At 42.8% G+C, this 15,159-nt stretch overlaps 1 protein-coding gene across 1 annotated transcript in view; it reads left to right on the forward strand.

Annotated features, from left to right (window-relative positions):
- KIF5C (kinesin family member 5C) overlaps window positions 1–8,938 on the forward strand; it is a 163,887-nt gene extending 154,949 nt beyond the window's left edge. Inside the window, exon 26 of the mRNA XM_018062660.1 lies at window positions 5,170–8,938. The gene's annotated coding sequence lies outside the window, so the exon portion shown is untranslated. The remainder of the gene's footprint in view (window positions 1–5,169) is intronic.

Genomic DNA, 15,159 nt, shown 5'->3' on the forward strand with positions numbered 1-15,159 from the left:
TCGGACACGACTGAGTGACTGAACTGAACTGTACACATATTAAAAACTATATCAGGTCTAGAAATTATATCCTATTTAATAAAGTTTTGATTCACTTTGATAAAATATTAGGCAAAATCATGGTAGTAGAGCCAGAAGACACAAACCGGCTCTTGAAATGCATTTGAGGACACTTGTTTTTATTAACCACTGTGATTTCATGTTTTGAGGCATAAAGAAAACAGCTCTGGAAATGCACTTCTGCAGTTTATAGCAGGGTCATCCAGGTGAATGTAACTACAGAAAGCCATTGAAGAGCTCAGGAGTCTGTCCTGACCCCTGGGTCTCTGATTTATGTGACATTCCCTGGATCACTGATAGTCGTTGCAGGGTAGTGGTACCTCTTTCTGGTTTTACTACTTCAGGATTTTATTGTGAGTTTATTTGTTAATTGTTTTTCTTTCTTTTTCTGCTTTTTATAAAAGTTTCTAAGTGTTTTATTTATTTTTTAATTTAGTTTTTATTTTATTTTGGAGTATATAGTTGCTTCCCTGGTGGCTCAGATGATAAAAGTATCTGATTACAATGCAAGAGACCTGGGTTCGATCCCTGGTCCCAGAATATCCTCTGGAGAAGAGAATAGCTACCTACTCCAGTATTCTTGCCTGGAGAATCCCACAAACAGAGGAACCTGACGGGATACAGTCTATGGGGTTGCAAAGAATTGGATATGACCTAGTGACTAGCACTCGCACTTGTCATAGTTGATTACAGTGGTGTGGTAGTCCTCAGTGAATCCTGCGTCCAGCTTCATTCGACATCCTGCAGAGAGGCAGAGTGACCCGTCAAGATCTTGACAACTTGTTAGTGGGGGATCCTGGTCTGAGAGCTCTGATCTGCTCTGCAGCAGTTCTCAAGGTTCCTGACCTTAGGACCTTTGACATTCCTAAAAAGCTTGGTGAACTCAAAGAGCTTTTATATTAATATTTGTGAGTTGGATCTGCTGATTGGTAGTATATTAAAAATGGAAACATTTAAAATGGTACTTCTATTAACAAATGCCATTTTTAATGAAAAGTAATAATTTTTCAAAACAAAAAACTTAGAATGGCACTGTTTTTTTTTTTTTTTTACAGTTTTTTGCAGATCTCTTACTAAGCTTAAAAGACAACAGCTGGTCTCTCACATCTGCAGCAGGCCTCCTGTCTGCTGCAGTTGGGTTGCTTCAGTTGAAGTATATGAAGCAAATCCAGCCTTGTCCCTTCAGACAAGGTTCCTGTCCGTTTAACAGCTAAAAGATCCATGGTATGAAGTTATGACCAGAGTGCCTCTATCACGGGCTTGTGCTGGGAATTAAATGAGATCATGTGAAAGTAGAGTGAAAAGTCAATAGAATATCTGGAAAAAATGAGACCCTGACAAGTGAGACCATGAATGTTATGGCCGTGGGGACAGGCGTAAAAGGAGTAGGTGAAGCAGGACCTGGGGGAGAAAGGAAAGAAGTGACTGCAGACAGCACTGGTGTAACATGGGGCTTTGAAACTAGCAATGTGCCTTCCAAGGGAGGGATCATGGAGGAGCCGAGGGAAAGAATTCCTTCCTTCATCTCCAGCACAGTCACTGGACTTGACTCTCCTCAGTGGTACGCTTCTCAGAGTTACGAATTCAGAGCAAGTAAAACCCTCCCTCAACAGCGGGTTGCACGAGTGCCCCCGTGGGACAAATTTGGTTCTGTTCAGCAGTGGTACGTCCGATACAACTGGTAATTTTTACAGGGTGGGGACTGAATTGTAGAAAGGCAAAAGGAAAGATAGAATTATGTATTATTTGGATTAAGCATAAATCCATTGCAAGCAACTGCAAAAGCCAAAGTTGGTGAGGGGGAGTCTCTAACTGCTTCTTGCAAAACCCATATATAATTAGTTTCCTTCTTCAACCTTCCCCACCTCTTCTAAAGGAAGGCAGTTTTAGTTCTTGCTCAATCTGGTCACACATTGCCACTCTGAGTTACTATCTCCAGTTGTGCAGAGGCCTACGGACAGTCCAGTAGCAGGATGCTTGGTCCAGTATGCTTTTAGGTGAGTGAGTGGCTCCTCCGAACCGTCTAAGAAGGGTCAACAGTGCTGGGTTCTCAAGATTCACCAAGCTGTCTGGATGGCCAGTCTCTGTTCAGAACACTCAGAAATGGTTTTCTGGGGGCTAACCCACTGGCCTCTATATGTTACATCTGTCTTCTCCCTGGAGTTTGTCAGAGGAGGTGAACATCCAGATAGTTAGGGGATGGATGGGAGTATCCAGTCCGTCCTTGGACCTGGGGAAAAGACTACTTTGGCATACATGCCCATGAAGGTCTTTAACTCACGATGAAAAAGGTGGACCTCTAAGTAATAAAAGTTGTTTTCTGGGTAGAATTGCTGTGTTTCCTTTCAGAACCCCTCACAATCTCAGTTCAGGATGCTTGGTCCAGTATGCTTTAAACTAAGCAGATTGGGCCTCCTTTGCGGCCCCCCGTTTCTTCCAGACTGTTAGCCAAAACGTGCAGCAGCTTGTACATTGAGGGGAGTTGGAGGATTTGAATGAAAGGCCTTCTATGGAAATCGTGTCGCTTCATGGTCCGCTGAAGTTACTGAGGCCGCCCCGTAGAGTTTGTGTGTCTAACGCTCGGCTCTGTCAACACGGGTAGGCTGCAGTCATCACGTTAAGCCATAATCCTACATGTAAAGTATGTGCTCAGTCCCTCCTGCAGGCACGCAGGACAGCCACCTCAGGGTGGCCCATGAATGATTCTGAGATCACTTGGAAAAATGAACCTGTAAGGAAAGTGAAATGGGCATTTCAAAGGGACTATTTAGAAAGCATTCTTGAGCCTATTGGTTTTCAGCTCAAAATAGATTTAAACGATGACTATGACTATGCTTTTAGGTTTTTCATTTCTGGTGCTAATAATAAGCACACAGTCTCACCAGAGAGTCTCCTCTGGTAAAGATGCTCTTTCCAAAAACAGATCTCTCTCCCTCTATCTGACTTCTAAAAATGACGGGAATATAAGATAGCTTTATATTTTTAATTTAGCAGCTTTGTAATTGTGAGCAATTGCACTATTGGGAGCAAGAAATGGTAGTTAGCGTATGATCTCCCTGACTATTTATTTTTTGAGTGGGGAAGAGGTAATATTCTAAAAAGGAATGTGTTCTCTTTTTTTCTACTCAATTTTTATTCTTTGTTCCCTTTCCCCCACCACCTACTTTGCTCTTATCTATCTTTTAAGATCCCTTTTCCACACTCTGAATTTTTTCCTGTTTACTTATAATTTATATCCTACTTATTTATACAAAATATGTGAGGTTGCTTACAATATTATAACACACAAATCAGGAGAGTGAAGACAAAAAAATTAGGGAGAGAGCGTTGTAGTAGGAAGCTGAGATATTTATCACAGTTGAGCACCAAGTTTGAATGTAAGGCTCCTCGGGGCAAAAACAGATGTGTGGCCACTCGAAGTACCCTCTTTTTTTTTTTTTCAGGTATAATTGCTTTATGATCTTATATTAGTTTCAAGTGTTCAACATAGTGATTTAAATTTTTTATAGATTATACTCCATTTATTGTTGTTATAAAATAGTGGCTATTATTTCCTGTGCTTTGCAATATATCCTTGTAGCTTACTTATTTTTTGCATGGTGATTTGTACCTCTTAATCCCCTACTTCTGTCTTGCCCCTGCCCCTTCTCTCCCTCCACTGATGATTACTAATTTGTTCTCTATATCTGTGAGTATGTTTCTTTTCTGTTGTATTCACTAGCTTATGTTTTTTAGGCTCCACATATAAGTGACAGCATACAGTGTGTGTCTTTCTCTCTGACTTACTTGACTTAGCATAATGCTCCCCCAGTCTATCATCCATGTTGTTGTAAATGGCAAAACTTCATTCTTGTTGATGGCCAAGTAGCATTCCATTATATATCTACATGAAGTTTTTAGAATCAGAAGAGCAGCTGGGTTTTTCTCAGTGTCTGTCACATTTCCTGTGCCTGGCACTACCCGTGTATTCTTTAAGGATGAGGCTGTACCAGGCTCTCCTGTCACCCACTCCCCACCCCACAAGCACCATGATCTCTGCACAAAACCCACAGGCAGGACCCCAGACAGACCACAGCTTCCAGCTGGTGTGAGGAAGTTGAGCCTTTCTGTTTCTTGCTGAAAGCAGAGTTCCTTGGAGTTGGTCCAAAGGCTGATGAAGGGCTGGCCTCTGAGTCAGAACTGGTCACATTTCATCCTGGAGACTCGACAGTGATCAGATGAACATCTGTTGGGACATGGAGTGACATCAGAGAAGGCGTACTATGTAACTTCATCACCCTGGGGAGACAAAACAGTGCCTTTCAGGACTGGGAGTCTCTGCCTTGAGAGAGCTTGGTTTGAGGGGTTGTGTCTGACCTGCCTGGATGTCTTCAAGTGCTGGCAAGTGAGAACTGTTGTTTGAGTGCCCCCAAAAATGAGAAAATGAATTCTGTTTCTCCAAATATCTGTCGTTTCAATAGGCACTGACTTTCGGAAGACACTGTGAAAAGTGAAAGTGTTAGTCGCTCAATCATGTCCAACTCTTTGTGACCCCGTAGACTGTAGCCCACCAGGCTCCTCTGTCCATGAAATTCTCCAGGCAAGAATACTGGAACGGGTAGCCCATTCCCTTCTCCAGAAGAGCTTCCCGACCCAGGGGTTGAACCTGGGTCTTCCATACTGCAGGCAGATTCTTTAGCATCTGAGTCTTAGGGAAGAAACTATTGTCAGGGCTAAATACTTGGAGCAAAATCATGAAGTAGGAGGCTGTGCTGTCCGTAGGCTCACTGCTCACCACACAGGTGACTTCTGAGCCCTTGACTTGTGGCCAAGTCCACACCAAGATGTATGGAAAGTGCAAAAAACACACCAATTGACAAACACTGGCAAAAAAGACTGAACTATCTCAGTAGTAACGTTTTAATGTAAAACATCTCAGTCTCTAATAATTACTTATGTGGCCACCTGAACATTTATTAATAAAATTAAATGTGTGGGTCACATGGTATTTCTGTTGGGACAGCTCTGGTCTAAATATCTAAAATTAAAACTTTTTTCCCCCTAAAGAGTGAATTTCTATTGTGTTCTCTAACTCCTATGTTCTTTCTCTGTTTGATTCTCTTTCAACAGATATGACTGTCCACGTAGCATGTCAAGGACCACATTAATCACCAGTTCCGTTATTTTTCTCCCTCCTACACTTTCCATTTTCTTCTACACTTGCTTACCCCAGCCATCTGCAGTACACCAGTTTCAGATATTTGAGCTGTATAGAGTTTCTGTGTACAGATGCGTGCTTGGACTTTTCTCAAGAAATCTGAAGGGAACGCTGACAGAAGACCCACTTACTCCTGGGACCCGTTGCTCTGGCCTTGGGCCTGGGGCACTGGGTGGTCCCTGGGTGGTTCTTAGAGACTCGTTTCTCGGCAGCCACGTTCCAGCAAACACCACTCCCTGAGGGGGAACAACCAAGTGCCGTGGTGGTGGGGACACCCGCTCCACCACCACAACTGTCTGGTTTCCTGTAAAATAAACACATTACTTTATATTTTTAGGGAACACAAAAATGCTGCTATAGCGTTTAAATTTTTCATTCTGAACACTTTTCCAAAACAAGTCACCCCAAAGATGCATTTTGAATACCCTGGTCACATCTTTGGATCTGTAAAATACACCTTTTAGTATGGCACCCTTTAAAATGCAAAGCATATTTGTTCAAGGCAGAAAAACAATCTGACAGTAGCAATGTAGACAGGGTTCATTCAGACACATCTATGTAAATGCGAAAAGTCATAGCATTCACCTCTGAGCTGCTTGTGACTGAACCTGCAGTGACTAGTCTCAGCCAGCCCAGGTAAAACATCATTCCTTCAGACGTGTTGAAAATATTGCAAAGTTGGATGAGTGGAAATGGGGCTGCCTCCCTCCTCACTTCCTCCTCCCTGAACACAAGAGCTCGCTTCGGGGATGGCCTCTTCTCTAGGGAACCATCGTAAGCTTGGTGAGGATACTGCTGATGAAATCCAGGATCGTTCCAGCAGTTGAAAAGGAAGCCCTAGAGGGAAAGTGACATATTTTTGTGCCTATGAATAAGTTGTTGTATTAATCCATCCTTACTGACTGTTTAGGTGAGTTCTCTCTTTGGCGGCAAATAGATAGGTTTCTCTTAGGCAGAATTAGAAGAAATCAGTGTGGGTGGATTTTTCAGTTCAGCTGTTGTTTCATTCAAATACATGACTCTAAAGCTGATTCAACTTTTATTTCTAGTTGTGCATATTAAAATGATCGATGTCCAAGTAGTAAAGTTTCCAGGGAAACTGATAAGGATTCAATTCAGTTAGTCTCATGTGCTGCTACTTGTTTGGGTAAATCTGAGGGTTAAGTCAACGATGACCAAACCCATCTTGTTGAAAGAACTCATCCTATGCTTGGCTGACCTGGGATGAGTGAGCTGGTTCTAGCCCTGCTGTTTTCACCATTGGAATGAAATTATGCCAGGAGAGACATGGCGCTTTCTCATTGCTGGTGGGTGGGAGATAGTTCGTGCGTGTGTGAGTGTGCGCATGCGTGTGTATAAAAAGCTTAGTGCCGAATTGATTTCCAAACTCTTGTGTAAAATTTCCCTAACCAAGCAAAGCTGCTCTGACTTAATTTATTTGTTAAATGTTGCACTTTATGTGTGTTTTGTTTTGAGGGGCAGGTAGTAAGGCAAGAGAAGAGGATGAATTCCACTGAAGTATTTATTTCATAAGAATGACACGTTTGCATTCATTTACATTTTTAAAGCTTCTTGTGTTTGATTTTTTTTTAACAGTGTTGATAGTGCTCAGTGCTATTTGCCATCTGACAGAAAGATCCTTGTAGAGCAGGTTTGACAAACCTTATCAGATAATAAATAACATATGCCATAGATTATAACCTTGCTGTTAATATGGTTGCCTCTGATTTTAGAAGCTAAAATTGGTCCTTAAGAGGATTGCCAGTTAATAAATTGTCATAACCAGTGTTGTGGTTATGCTGTCTTATGCAACTGTATAACTGTGTTTGGAAATTGAACAAAGGTGAGGAATTCTTCCTTTTGGATTTTCTTGGTAATAGATTATTTTAGATTCTTTACAAAGTCATTTTTCCCTGGGCACCCCCTTTCTAATTCTAAAGGGGTCTTTGACCTGTTCATGTTTCTAAAAGAAACATTCACTTGTAGTTCCATATTTCTTGACCTCTGTTAGGGATTCACGAAGTTCAGTTCACTTTTATTCACAGAGAAAGTTGGCTTTGATGTCTCTTAAAGATGATTCTGCTAGTTGCTGATCAGCCAGTCAGTCCACCTAGCCTCAATCTTTACAGGACTGCTAAGCTAACTTTCCTACACTGTGACTAAAAGGCAGATTATTGGAATGGATTATGCAGCGTAATCAAATGAATCCCTAAATGTTCCTCTGCTTAATAAGGTAATATCAGGACCATATACTTAATAGAATCACTTTTGTTAAAAGCCATATTTATGCAATTTTCAGTTTCCTAGACTACCATTCTTTACATTTGTACTCCAGATGTGAAAACCACATTTGTGAAAGGCTGAGCCTATGCTGATATTTTTTGGTTGTACACTACTTTGCTAGAGTGTGTGTGTATGTATGTGTGTGTGTGTTTCTCCTCTATGAATAATTTTATATTTCAAGCCACTTCTTGAAAGTTTACTCTTTGATGCTAAAAGGGAATAACCAGATGATTTCTACAGATAATCTCTCCCTGCAGGACGGTGGATTGTTGAATTAGAGGAATGCTGTTTGGGATATCAACATTTATGGTTGGAGACAAAACATATTAATGCCAAGTCGGTTTTTGTCAGTTACTGGAGAATTCTGTATAAATGCATCATCTCTTCCAATGCTGTACAATTTGCCTTGTGAAATGGCAGGTAGTGGGGAAAACAATAAGTGTGGATTAAGACTTTAAAGGAAATAGTATTATATGATTAAGAAAATTAGAATTTGTAGAAATATTGGGATAAATGAAGTAAAAAGGACTGTCTAGAATGTAGCATCCATCTAGAGAGTTTCTGAAGCCCTACTTTCACAGGGGGAAGTGATTTTCCTGTCCAAAGGCCAGACTAAGCCATCCCCAAGACTCATGGGGAGATTATCACTTCTTTTTTCCTGGAGGAATAACTGAAAGCAAATAAAAATTCTCAACAGTCTCCTTTTGAAGTGTATTTTTTAAGCCGGGCAGAAGACATTTAGACTCTGCCTTTATGACCTAGTAGGGAAGTTGTTTGTTGGCAGGGGGTAGGAGGTAGGGGACTGGGGTAAGATTTCACTTCTAAGTTGTCTCACACTGCATATCTTAAGCAAGCTACAGGAACCGTCATAGTCTAAAATGTCTTCACTGAACATTAACAGTTTAGACTTTTTAGAAAATCTTGAATAAGGTCAAGGTAACAGCTGAGGGAAGCACCATTCCGTGAAGTCTGCTTACATATTTACAAATCTGTTCATCAGTTTAAATACTTTTCACTGTGTGTGGATATAAGGGGAATAGGGCAATTCTGTAGAATTATCCATGTCTAGTTTGTAAAGTATGTTGTGTGTACTGCAGATGTGTGTTCTCTGGGCTTTATGTATTTGTACAGTAGCTTTCATTAAAAAAAAAACAAACAACAACTTGTGGATGAATTTGTTTTGGTGGTGTGAGGGGGAGAATGGCAGTTTGTATCGAGTTATGATGCTGTAATATAGTACATGTAACAAAAGAGCTGGAAGTAACCCTCCCCTGGCCCATGGACAATTTTGGTTATCTTCTAGGTTCTAAAATGAAGATCTATGGATACTCTGGCAGACTGCATGTTGTATAATTTGAAAAATACTAAAAGTGGAAAATAAAATTGAATTAAACTTTGGCTGGTCTGTTTTTTCTTATCTGAGTCATCTTAAAGGCACTCTCTCCTTGCAGTCCTCAATACCAGTGTGAGGATGGACCATTTTCTGGCCTCGAAGGAGTTCATTTCAGGGAGCAGTGGCTCGAATTCATTCGAGCAAAGTCAACCTTTACCTCTTTGTCTTTTGCTTTGCTTGAATGTCTGTTTTTAAATTTTTCCTTCATTGAGGATCCAAGAAAACCTGACCTTTGTTTCTTCGGCACTGAAAAGATGGCCACTGATGTCAGTAAGTATCTTAACTTTTTAAAAAGTATGATTGAGTTAGTGCGATAGACCAATGTATTAGCTGAATTTCTGAATTTCTTCTTGTCCAAGAAAGGATTTGTTCTAATAATATGTTTTACTTCATGGGCATTCTTCAACTAATGCTTTGGAGCTCTGCATATGTTGAAAGGTTATTGGGATCTTCTGACAATTGTTGGGGTGTTTGAATTCCTGTTTTAACCTACTGATTATTACTGTTTTGTTTATTTGGCTCTGCTGGGTCTTAGTTGTAACATGTGGGATCTAATTCTCTCATTGGGAATCAAACTCAGGTCCCCAGCTTTGGGAGCATTGAGTAGTAGCCGTTGGAACATAAGGGAAGTCCCGAGTGGAATCTTTAGTTGCAACGTGTGAGGTATTTTAATTGCAGCATGCAAGATCTTTAGTTGTGGTCTAAGCGATCTAGTTCCCTAACCAGGGGTTGAACCTGGGCCCCTTGCATTGGGAACATGGAGACTTAGCCACTGGACCACCAGGGACATCCCTAACTTTCTGATTATTACAATTAATGTACAGCTCTGAGATCTTCTGAGAGGATGCCAGAGTATGAAGCCACTGGGAAATAACAACTGGCCGGACACAGGATTATTTCTATCTGCCCTCTCAGCAAGGAGACTGCCCTACTTTGGGTCACTGACCTGTGGCCATGCATGGCCTTGTGTGTGTAAAAACCCTCATTCGATCTTTGTTTGGTTAATGTTGCCTGAGAGCCAGACAGTAAACTGCTTTTATCAGTTGAAAGTGGAAAGGTGGATGTCAGATAAAGGGTTCGTTGTAGAATTCAGGGCACTGCAAATGACATGCTTTTACGATGTCTTATCCATCTCCTTGAATTTGTCATTCTCCAAAGAACTTGAAAGAGGCAGTTACTAGACTGTTAAAGGTAACTTAAGTAGTAAAACTTCAAATGTGGTGGATGAATATTTAGGCTGAAGCCCATTTATTTTAGATGGGGAAGCAGTCCCCCAAAAGGACCTGATTTATACAGCACATTTCAGTACCACTGGGAGGCGACCTCTAGGTTCCAGGACCAGCAGCTCTGCAATACAGTAGGTCTGCATGAACCCCATCTGTTCCCTGGGCTCCCGCGACCCATCCTTAAGGTTTCCTGTTGCATCGAGCTCTGAGCAGTGTTCAGGCTGTGCCTTGGAAATACTACAGAGCTGGAGCGTCTGTGGGAGAATGTGGAACGGAAGCTATCTGCCGAGGCAATTACTGGTGACGTGTGTATTGGCAACTTTAATTCCAGCATTTGTGACAGGTTACATCTTGTGATTTGTCTTATGTACATAATAAATTGAACAGGAGTGGGAGGCATCTCTCGGATGACACATCAGATGAAAAAATGCGGGCTCACTTAACAAAAGGCATCCTGAGCCATGGGATTTTCACTTTCCCTTTGGTGTTTGGTGGTTCTTTAGACAATCCGCAGAGCAAACCGATTTCTGTGTGGTTAGTTGGGCTCAAAATAATAAAAGACTTGCAGGTAACCCCTGTGGGTCTTTCTACTTGACAATGCACCGTGGATGCAAAGGTTGGAATCTTCCACCTGCTTCGCTTCCCCAGTGCTGAAGGAGGTTCTGTTTGAAGCCCCATCTGTTTCTGTGTGTGCTTGGTCATGTCTGCCTCTTTGCAACCCCATGGATTGTAGCCTGCCATGCTTTCCGGTCCATGGGATTTCCCAGGCAAGAATACTGGGGTGGGTTGCCATTTCCTACTCCAGGGGATCTTCCTGGCCCAGGGATTGAACCCACGTCTCTTGCATCTCCTGCATTGTCAGGTGGATTCTTTACCAATTGGGAAGAACCGGTCTTTCTGGGACCCTCTAAACCTTCACCCCCACGCATGACCAGGCTGCAAATCATTCTTGTAGGACAGCTTTTCAAAAAATTGACCTAAAATGATACTTGACTCCTTCAGAATGTATACCTGAGATGAAAGAGATTGGCAAGCTTGCCAATAATGCGTGCCAGTCCCAGAACCTCACAGTGCTTGGAAAGCTGCTGTTGGTAGTGGATTAAGGTGAGAGACTCTCCTGGTGATGTGCCAGATACTGTTTTAAGTGCTTTACTTGTATTAATCCATCTAATCCCCCTAATAACCCCATGAGGTAGGCACCATTGTCTCCAGTGGGGAGGGCATGGACACAGAGAGGTTAATTAACTTGCCCAAGGTCTCACAGCTGGGCAGAGAAGCAAGGATTGCGACCCAGGTGGACTGACCCTAAGGAGTGCACCCTCCGCAGCTGATAATACTGCGTCTCAGAGCAGTGCTCTGTGTGTATGTGTGTAGTGAAAATCAGCAACCAGCCTCAGAAACCATCTTGTCAAGAACTTATACAAAGTTTTCTTACTTGGCAACTTTCTGTGCTTTCTCCTTTCATGGGAATCTGAGATCTTACTGTTGTTTGAATTACTTTAAGCAATCTAAAACATCTAGGAAAGGATTGTTGTTGTCATCTGGTCACTAAGTTGTGTCCGACTCTTCTAACCCATGAACTGTAGCCCGCCAGGCTCTTCTGTCCATGGGATTTCCCAGGCAGGAATCCTGGAGTGGGGTGCTGTTTCCTTCTCCAGGGAATTTTCCTGACTCAGGGATTTAACCCACATCTCCTGCGTTGGCAGGTGGCTTCTTTGTCACTGAGCCACTAAGCAGTCGAAATAACAGAGAGGCCTCACTTGGAAGTGCAACTGTCACTTGGGTCACGGTTTTCAAACTGTAGGTAGTTAGAATTTCACTTAACCCATGTTGACTTCTTTTTCTCTTTAGGACGCTATCTCTGGTTGCATTTAAAAATATACGACCTATATCCCTTGACTTCTCAAGCTAAAAGAAGAGCAGGGTTCTCTTGTCCCAGCTAAGCCAGCTCTAGCAGAAGGCCTCAGGGGGCCCTGGGTGGGTTCCCTCATCCATAGATCTGTGTGAGGCCTTGAAGAAGGCTCTCAGGGACCCATGCTCATAATAATAGCTGCCCCGTACCTCACCTCCAGCCCTGTCATGATGATTAATAGGATCTCATTTTAGTGTTTTAAGTTTTAGCAAAAGTAAACATGCCAATCATACCACACGTGCAAATGCATGTCCAACTACAGAAAGGGGCAGGAACAGCTGTAGTGGGGTCCCCCTGAAACCCCCATTTTATCACAGACTCCCTGTGCTTCTGTCTGAGGATGCCTCTCCTGGGCTCCTGCAGGGTTGGAAAGGGCCGGCCCAAGGCAGATATGTCTAGGTCATGCAATGCTAATTCCTTCAGCCAGTGCCAACCTGGAAACCTGCTAGCCAGACCCCAACCCGCAGCCCTGATGTCCTTGTTGCCCTGTAATGCCCTCTTTTGAGCAAAATACCCCTGAAGCACGGGCCATCTGGCAGTGACGCTACTCAGTCATGAAGGAGGGATGGACTTGGGACCTGGACCTGGCCCTACTTTCCAGGGAACAACTCTGGGATGTGGTCAGCCTGTTTAACTGTGCAGCATCTCAACAACCTCATCTCCATACCCAAATCAGGGAGTTTTGTAGCCCCCTGTCCTCCATTCTTCAGTTTGTTGTGAGCATCAGTGAGAAACTGTATGTAAGCATCTCAAACAAATGCCACTCAAATATATGGGACTGTGACATTGAAATAAAATTCAAAAGGAATAAATCTTTTTGGCTTTATTCAGTGTTTCATGAATCAGGTAGCATCCAATCTAGCAGATAGAAGCTCTAAGGAGATGTACAAAGTGAAAGACTTTTATAGGCAGAAGGTAACAGGAGCAGAGAGGCAAAAAGCAGGTTGGTTATTGCAAGGTCACTTTCCTTTAGGGGATGGCAGGGGCATGTAAGGCAGATGATGTAATGAATGCTGGTCAGGTGATTCCCCATTGCCTGGTTTAAGATTCCATTTCTGGGAGAGCCAAAACTGAAATTAAGTCCCATTTTTGGTTTGGTGACGTGGGACTTTAAAGTGACTCCATCAGGGGCCTGTTGCCTTGTTTTTAATAGTTATTATCAAATACTTCCCAAGTGAAGGTATTTTTTCCTTGGACACCAGCTAAGCCTTCACCTAGCATCACAGATACTTTGAGCAGGAGAGAAGACTGTGAGATCCTGGGAATCATTGGATTCTCCCAGTGAAATGGAATCTCACTGGAGCTGTCTGGTTGGGGCCCTCGCTTTTCCTACTGCTCCACCCTCATTTTCTTTTGGGGAAAGTCTGCTCTTAGGCTATTTCATGGGGAGAGAACCTCCTGAGAACTGCAGTGAGTGGGGTTTGAGGCTGGTTTCTATCTCTGTGCCTGGTGGCTGTTCCGAGGACTCCTGTAAGTACTCCCCTCTCAATGTCCTGACACCAGATCATGAGTCAAGTCTATTCAGACTCCCAGCAATTATAGCTAGTGCTAAGAGCCTACAACCCAGAAGCATCTTTGTAGGAGCAACATACAGGAGCAGCTGCCACCTTCATGTGATGTACTCAGAGCCTGCTGCAAAAATGTGAGCATTCATTAAGTTTTCTGCAAAGATTTAAGCACCTACTTTGTACTCGCATTGTTTTCAGAGCTGGAGAGAGGTGGTATATGACACAAAGTCTTCATTTTCTTAGAGGTACATTGTAAACCAGTGAACAGCACTTTCTAAAATGATTCGGTACATTTGAATGCTATAAACGGAACAGGGTACTGTGATACTACGTGGCTTGGGTGGTCAGGGACGGTTCCGTGAATGAAGGAAGGAGCCAGCCTTGCAAAGATCTGGAGACAAATCCAAACAGAAGGAACAGTAAGTGCAAAGGTCCTGTAGCAGATTTTGCCTGGTGTGTTCATGGTACTAGAATTCTGATTTTACACTAAGAATTTTCTCCACACTGTTATTTTAGTTCCTCATTTAGCAAATTAAAAAGATACGTATGTTTGTGTTGATTTCAGAAGTAAGAAGTAAATTTAGAATAATCAAGATCCTCTTTGCTTAGTTTACAAATACAACAACAAAGGCATTTGGGCATTTTTGTAGCCAACAACTCTGTAAACAGACCCGTGCATTTGTGGCCCACGCTTCAGTGCTCGCTCTGAAACAAAGCCAAAGAGGGCAAGCTCATCCCCAGCTGATAGGTTTTAGACAGCCAAGCAGGTTCACACTGATCCACAGTCCTCCAGAGGTTACAAGACAATACTGAGGGACAAATATGGAAAAGCTGACTTGCTGCCCAGCCTCAGTCTAGCATAGACCTGAGGGGCCAGCTGCATCTTTGTACATTTCTCAAGGAAATGGCACAGCCACAGCCAGCCATGTGGGAAATTTTTCCTGCTTGCCTTGTATTTGAGAGGTTGCTCAGCTCACTGTCGGAAGGTTATTTCAACTTTTTGCTACATCAGGACTTTGTGATTGGTGAACATTAAAACCCCAAAGACATGCACGCATCCTTGGCTGCCCTTGGTAAGCACAGAGAGAACCTCACCGGTCAGGATGAGAATATTCTGGGTTTTGTCTGATCCTTCTTGGGCTGACCTTTTTGGGCATTCCTGAAACATAGCCGCTCTTGCTGCAGCTGCCACCTGTCCTGTTCTTGCTTCAGACTCAGCACTTGCCAAGATTAGCCCCCAAAGAAGCATGTCCCCCGTAGGCCTCACACACTGAAATGGCACCAGACTTAAGTCCTCTATTTCAGGGTCTGATTAGCCTGTGGCTTTAGAATATAGGACAAAACCGACATTTTTGTAGGATGTCACTTGGGAGTGTTAGCTGAATAGCCTCAGCTGTTCAAATAGCAGCGCTAGATACGACTTGTGTGGAGGGGGTGTGTGGAGGGGGATGGCTAGACTGAGGGTTGTGGGTGCTGGAGGGGGGTGTCCTGGCAAGACAGGTTTAGGCTCCTTTAAGATGTAAAGAACTAGCCCTCAGGTAACCGCACATGTTATTTTCCTTATGAAAGAAGGCTGTTTT

This window comes from Capra hircus, chromosome 2 (assembly GCF_001704415.2).
Source record: "Capra hircus breed San Clemente chromosome 2, ASM170441v1, whole genome shotgun sequence".
Lineage (NCBI taxonomy): Eukaryota > Metazoa > Chordata > Mammalia > Artiodactyla > Bovidae > Capra > Capra hircus.